At 36.5% G+C, this 7393-nt stretch overlaps 1 pseudogene; it reads left to right on the forward strand.

Moving 5' to 3' along the window:
* Nucleotides 1–85, forward strand: part of LOC102495531 (cell growth-regulating nucleolar protein-like) — a 1835-nt pseudogene extending 1750 nt beyond the window's left edge.
* The last annotated feature ends 7308 nt before the right edge of the window (nucleotides 86–7393 follow it).

A 7393-nucleotide genomic window follows, 5' to 3' on the forward strand; every position in this document is an offset into this window, starting at 1 on the left:
AAGAGGAACTTCTGGTCATCTTGAACAAGAAAATCAGCAAGAACTCCACTTTTAGGTTAAGGACAAAGTCAAGCTTTTAAAATGACTGCTACTATATTTAAACATTGAATTCCTCCTGTTAACCTCTTTTCACTGCTGTTTATAAAATGTATAACAAATTATAACAATTCAAATTTTTTCTTTCAGAAGCTGTATTTTTAAGTTAAGGGAAAAATATAGTGTTGATAGAACTTTTATGAAAAAGTAAAATATAGTCTTGTCCAAAATTGTAAAAAGAAAAAAAGAAAGAAAACCCACACTAGAAAGGAATACTAAGTGTCTTTAGAGTTAATGGAACTGATCAAATTCCAGAGAAATGAATTCTAGTTGGCCTTTTACTTCTCCCACCTTTGCTGTATGTTAACTGTAAATAGACATAAAGGACATTGTCAATTACAACAACTCACTCATTTATCCACAATTACTTACTAGAAGTGAATTGGTCGCTCTGTCTTTAGATATTTGCAAGGTAGGAGAGGGAAGTATTAGGTACATAATACAGTATTGAAATAGTAGCAAAGAAACTAATTCAGGAAAAGACAAGTGTACTTAATAAAGTCTTCACAGAGAGAGGGGTGTTGATAGTTGGTCTTAGCGAATATGTACAACTTGGGAATGTGGGAAGAGCACACCAGATAACCGTTGTGAGCTGAGAGAGTAAAGTGAGTGCACATCTCCTTTGAGGAAAGTGAGCCCACCAATGTAACAAGCAGAAGCTTCTTCTGGGTGAGCAGAACGGCACAGGGTGGGAAGAAAATATCAGGATCCACTTCTGGAGATTGGAAACATCAAGCTAATAGACCTCTGTACACAAACGTATTACTTTTTTTTTTTTTTTTAGAGGTTTCTGCTATAAGGCGCGTAGCAGGAAATCATCCCCCAAGGGGGATGGCCACACCGCAATCCCTTCTCCTCCAGACTCCTCTTGGGATCTTGGGCACGCACACACACGTCCCTGGCATGAGTTTAAGTCACTGGGTCCAGGACTCGGACTGCAGCCAACTACATGGGAGTTCAGTGACATAGCCATTACGTCAACTGCTATCCCAAAAGTATTATATTTTCTAATGTCAAACTTGACACATTTTCTTTGATCAGAAGCTTTCCAAGTGTTTGTACCTAGTTTCGCTTTTATTTTGTTGTTGTTTGGTATTACGTTCAACCTTCATACATTTGTCTTGGTCATGAAAATAAAGCTCAGACATCTCACAGCGTGCCTTTTTTGCAGAAAGAAAATAAAGCCAGAGTGTTAACACAATTGGCTAGGTCTAATGCAGTAGGCACAAAACTTTAATGAATAGCATGTAATATTTGTGTCATACAACAGTCTACTCAGCTGGAAATCATATTACTGGAACTCTTTTGGACTGATTCAGGCCAGCCATCTAGGAAACAGAGAAGGGAAAGTATTGAATGAACAAAAGGCCAAGCTAAGAAAGAGCGATTTTTTATTTAAATAATAAATAGTTTAATTTTAAGTGAAGCAAGTAAGACTATGAAAAAGAGGCATTGTATGGATCCACTTAATATACATCGAAGGTCTACACTCCATGGCAGAAACTGAAAGATTGGAAGGTATAAAACCATGGAGAACAATTGCAGGTACTAGAGACGGTGTGGGAAGAGGGTGGGGAATGTAGGGGCCGGGAGGAAGAAAATCAAGGGACGAAAACAATAAAAAACATTTAAGGAACACAATAATGGAAAACTACTTACTGATGATAATGTGTATGGTAATATCTTTGACTGGAGTAATATACAGTGTATTCATGCTGGGAAAAAATATGAATAAAAAAGCAAAAGCTATATGTAGACTGTGTGTGAGACTGACATGAGAGTACACAATAGATGAATTAAAGGCCAGAAAGAAATACTTTAAAAAAAAGAATAGTTTATGCATTATAAACAAAATAAAACTGCAGAAATATTTAATAGAGTTAGGTTATAGTCAAGGATACTAAAGTCAAATAGCTTCATAGTATGTAGAATCTTCCAAAGTATTGAAATGAACAAGAAAAATAATAGTAAAATAGATAGCAAGTGCTAGGTCTTTTTCCCAGCTCTGACCTAGAGATGGAATTTTCCATTACTTCTGATAGTTAATGATGTTTGCAGAGTGCTCTCAGTGTAAAGAGTTACTTTCACCTATAATATGTACTTTAATTCTTACAAAAAGAATATGAGATAGACCACGGTTCCTATTTCATAAAGGAGAAAACTAGCCTGGTCACGAAGTCGATGGTAGGGACAAGACTTTAACAAAACCTTCTAGAAAGGATGAAATGTGAAGCAGAGAACATTACTGTTTCTCTCTCATTTCGCAAGCTCTTATGGATTATTCTGCTCTGTGTAAGTTTACTATGAGCCATTGGAAAGAGAAGCTAGTGAAGATGAATTTGATTTTCTGGGGTAATGTGTTTCTCAACTTTTTAAACATAAGGACAATTTTCAAAACCAAGCTATTTCAGTGATCGAGTTAAAGATAATGTAAAAACCTGCTTTCCCCCCTTTTTTTAAAGTTCTGTTTCACAAAACAGTATAGGAAAAACAGCTGAAAAATCTCAGTAATCAATGAAAGAGGAGACTGATAACAAATTTCAACCCCACATTTTGAACGATATCCTCTCAATGCTCAGAAATATGCAGGTCAATGCTGAGAGCCAACACACATTCTTCAGAGCTCATTAAATAAACAGTTTCCCAAATGCCCATGGCCAAAGGAGAAATTAGAATAAATAAGAAGAAACAGTGATGGCTTGACCTCAACACCAAGGAGTTGTGACTAAATATTATTATCACAGCAGGCCACATTTACTTTCTAAAGGTTGAAAGGGGAGGAAAAATAAGTTGTCAATGAAAAGAAAATGACAGAGGCCAGCAGGAGGTGGGGTGATTAGGGCTTGGACTATATGGTCGACCACGGTTTGAGTCCCGGACCTGGCGGCTTGCTTCCTCACTTTCTCTGTCTCTCTCTGGTGAGCACATGTGCCCTTCAGAAAATTTTAGAATAATAACAATTATAAATAAAATAACATAAATAATTATAAAAAAAGAAAGAAAAGAAAATGATAGATTTTGGTAAAGTGTTTTAGAGGTAGCAAATCCAAATGAAACTGCTTCCTATCACATCCTCTCCCTTACTGCCTTCCCTTCTGCCCCACCTTTGGTAGTCCCACTTTCATTTAGTAAACAATTTAGCTGATACATAAATAACTAAATTGAACAATGAATGATTTTCAAATGAACCCACATGGGTTCTACTACAAAGGTTTGTAAAGAAAAAGAATATAAGCAAAAGCCAGATGAAGAAAATACCCTGAAAGATAAATTAATCAAGGAAACGGAAGAAAATTTTTAACAACTCCCTTTCCCTTTAGATCTCTCTCTGTCTCTCTCCTGTCTGAATTCACAAAGCATTACAAGGGTTTAAATAAGTATTAAAAGGCAATATAAAATTAAATTAATTAGCAGGATTCCAGTAATAAAAGGAAGAAAAAATATAAAAACACAATACAAAAATATAAAAACGCAATACAAAAAATACAAAAATCTGCTGGGAAGAAAAAATATAAAAACACAATACAAAAAATACAAAAATCTGCTCAATTTTACTTACTTTAGAACTTGGTCCCTCCAACTGGATATTAAGAATAAATGAGTCAATAGATACTAAGCCCCTGCTCAGGCCCCAATTAGAAATGATTGAATATCAAGCTAAGCAGCTTGGCCAGTGAGAGATCCAGGTCAAGAGATATTTTGGGGTCTTTAAGTTACATTTATGAGGAGAAACCTTCCAAGACCCAACTCAAATATCACCTCCTCCAGGAAGATTCCTTGACTGCTCCTTGACACATCCTTCAAGGTTAAACCAACTCTGCTAAGCACCATATAGTCTTGCGCTGTTGCACTTACAATGCTGTGTGACCATTTCTTTGTTTATATGTTCTTTTCATGCCAAGGGTATGAGCTCTATGAAAAATGGGTCGTATCTTACTCAAGTTTTCTACCTTACCATATTTTAATATGTATTGTTAATTATACAAGAAAGAATCAACAAAGTCCTACAAGTGTAAGGGACACTAAAGTCCATCTCCTCCAACTTGTTTCAAATCTAACAAAAAAAAATCAAACAGCAAAATCTAAAATTGGAGAACAGAGTTTCATTGTTTAACATCACACAGCCAACTAGTAGCAGAATTCAGAATAAAACAGATTCTGAGAATACCAACTTAGTAGTACAAGCTAGTATTAGTATTGCCTTAAACAAGCTGGTATTTTCTCTCTTTCTTAAAATTATTTATTTAATTCCATTTGTTATTATTTTTTAATTTGAACAGAGAAAGAGAGAGCAAAAGGGAAAGTGAGGAAGCAAGCTGCCTGGTCTGGGACTAGAACCAAGCACAGAGAGAGAGAGAGAGAAAGTGAGAAAGCAAGCTGCCAGATCCAGGACTTGAACTGTTGTCAGCCATGTGGGAGTGTCCACCACCTTAACCAGCATGCCACCTGCTGGTCCCATCTCTCTTTTTTTTTTAAAGAGGTTTTTGCTATAGTGCACGTGAGCTCGCCAGAAAGACAGGAGAGACAGAGAGACAGAAAGTGAGAAATCACCCACTGGGGGGATGACCACGCCACAATCCCTTCTCCTCCATTCTCCTCTCAGTATCTTGGGTATGCATGCACACATGCAGCATGAGTTTAAGCCACCGGGTCCAGGACTCGAACCTCAGTCAACTACATGGAAGTCCAGCGACGTACCCATTATGCCAACTGTTTGCTCCAAGCTGGTATTTTCTCTACCACACTAATTATACTCACACTGTTGGTATTGCAATGTTTTTAATTGTGACTTATTTCATTATGCCTTTTCAGTTTAATATTTAACAATGCTTTAAATTATAAACCTTTATACTAGATTTCCTTATACTATAGAAAATTAAATTAGAGAATATTTTCTGTAGTAAGGTTATACTTAGGACGAATGAATACTAAAATTGTGACTTAAATATTTAATAAAAGTAACACATGATCTCATGGTTCTTTATGGTGATAATATACTACTTTCTTTTCATTGGAATTTTTCATTTTTGAACTTTGCTCATCCTTATGATATGCCTATGAAAATAAGACTTTATTATGTAATTACAGAGGAAAGAATTAAGATCATTATTTTGATAACTGTGGAAACACATTTCAAAATTAAGAAAGAAGGACTGACTTCATAGTATAGTGGTTAAGTCTAACCATGGCTCAAATGCTACCCACATGACCAACCACAGTTCAAATCCCAGCCCTAGTAGCTTGAAAAATATGCTGGTTGACTGGGTTTGGCCAGGCACTCTTCTGATCTTGCCTGGAACCCCTCCTATACGACTGGAGGAGAAGGGGTTGTGGCGTGGCCATCCCCTACTGGAGGGGGGGGGAGAGTGATTTCTTGCTTTCTGTCTCTGTCTCTATCTGGTGAGTGGACATGCTCGATAGCAAAAACATATCTCTCAAAAGAAAACAAGTATATATATGTGAAAGGAAAAGTAGTAGTTGAGTAATTGTAATTTATGGGTAGTTTTTACAGCTGGATGGTTAGTGATGAAAGAGGCAAAAGAGAAGACTATTGGGTTGTCAGAAAAGTCCTGATGTGTTTTTCTATGCAAAAATGGGTCATGACTTTTCCAACAATCCAACAGAAAAAGAAAAGATGGGTTGAAAAAGAGAGGGTCAATACTGGTCATGAAAATATGAAGTTCATGAGTTTTGTTTGTATATGGGTCCCATTCCCAAAATATATCATTTTATTTATATATATATATATATATATATACACACACATGTATATGAAAAAAAAGTAGTCACAGGAAAATATTGAGTTGGAAAATTCATGATGCATTTTTTGCATAGAAAAATATGTCATGACTTTTCAGATGACCTAGTAGATACTATATGATTTAGTCAAAAAGAGATAAATACACTATTTATGGATGAGGAAGGAAAGAAGTTTAGAGCAGTCTGTAGAATACAAGGGCCACTAAAATTTTAATGGTTTCAGTAAAGCATGAACCTGACACCTTGGCTATGTCCCACACCCATCAGGGTTATTGTCCAAAAAGGCATGTTTTCATTTACCGTAAAAAACTGACATTACAAAAGATTATAGATTTCACATGTGACCCCCTCCTTTTCCGTCCCAGCGTTCTGGAGTTAATGATGTAAAGAAAAATCAACAGCTGATTAGTTGCCTTTATTATTTTAAATGGACCAATGTAAACTCCTGACAAACAACTTGAAATCTCTCCCTTTCCAGCCCTTCTCTTCGTTATATAAATTAGACCTCGGGTTGTCATTCTGAGGAGCACATCTCTGATTCCCCAAAGACTGTTCGTCCAGGCAATTCCTCCTGTGCCCTGCCTCAAACCATATTTATTTCACTTATTATGACTTGGCTTTTATTTTGACAGTGGATGTTTGAAAATATAGAAATATATAAAAGTAATAGAAAGCACACCTACCGGCCTTTACAGAGCATTACCTGTGGCCCAGAAGGAAAGATACTAGATTTGGGGATGAATAACAAGAACGTTTGACTGTATTTGTAATATTTTCTTTATTAGAATCTGAAGCAAAATATATTTGGTAGTTACATGGCTTTTAGATATGTGGGTGTTCTTGATATTTTTCTTGGTGTGATTTAGAAAACAATTTTTTTAATTCATGATAGAGTATGTACACAACCATTAGAGAGAGAGAGAGAGAGATGAAAGCACCATCCACAGGGTTCAGTCTCCAATACAGTCTCCTTCCTCCAATCCTCCAGTCATTCGGGATCTTGAGCACAGGTGCTCGCCAGCGTATTTCCAGGCCCGCCAGGCTGGAGGATTCAAGCAGTGGTAAGTAGGTGGCTTCCAGTTCTTCAGTCTTGTATGCTACTCACTGCACTACGAAGGCTGCCATGATTTAAGATTTTCACAATACAAATATTATCATATTTGGCCCTGTGGCCTAGTGGTTAAGGAAGCTAAATCCTACATGGCATGTGCAAATCCGTGTTCTCTAACATTTAAAAAAGATATATGTTTTAGTTTATTATTTATTTTTTTAGAGGTTTTTGCTATAGGGCACATGCACTTGCCAGAAAGGTAGAGAGAGACAGAGAGACAGAAAGCAAGAAATCACCATCCCCAAGGGATGTTTCTTATGAGCAAACAGTTCCAGTGCAAGCTTGACTATTGTGCCTTCATCTTTGAGCTTCATGTCCTGACTACCTGTTTCTAAGGGTTATCTCCTATTTTATTTCTCTATAGAACTAACCATAAGTGCTGCTAGAAAATAAAAGGTTGAAGACCATTCTGACTTCTTCCTGCTA

This window comes from Tupaia chinensis, unplaced genomic scaffold, assembly GCF_000334495.1.
Source record: "Tupaia chinensis unplaced genomic scaffold, TupChi_1.0 Scaffold000685_1, whole genome shotgun sequence".
Classification (NCBI taxonomy): domain Eukaryota; kingdom Metazoa; phylum Chordata; class Mammalia; order Scandentia; family Tupaiidae; genus Tupaia; species Tupaia belangeri.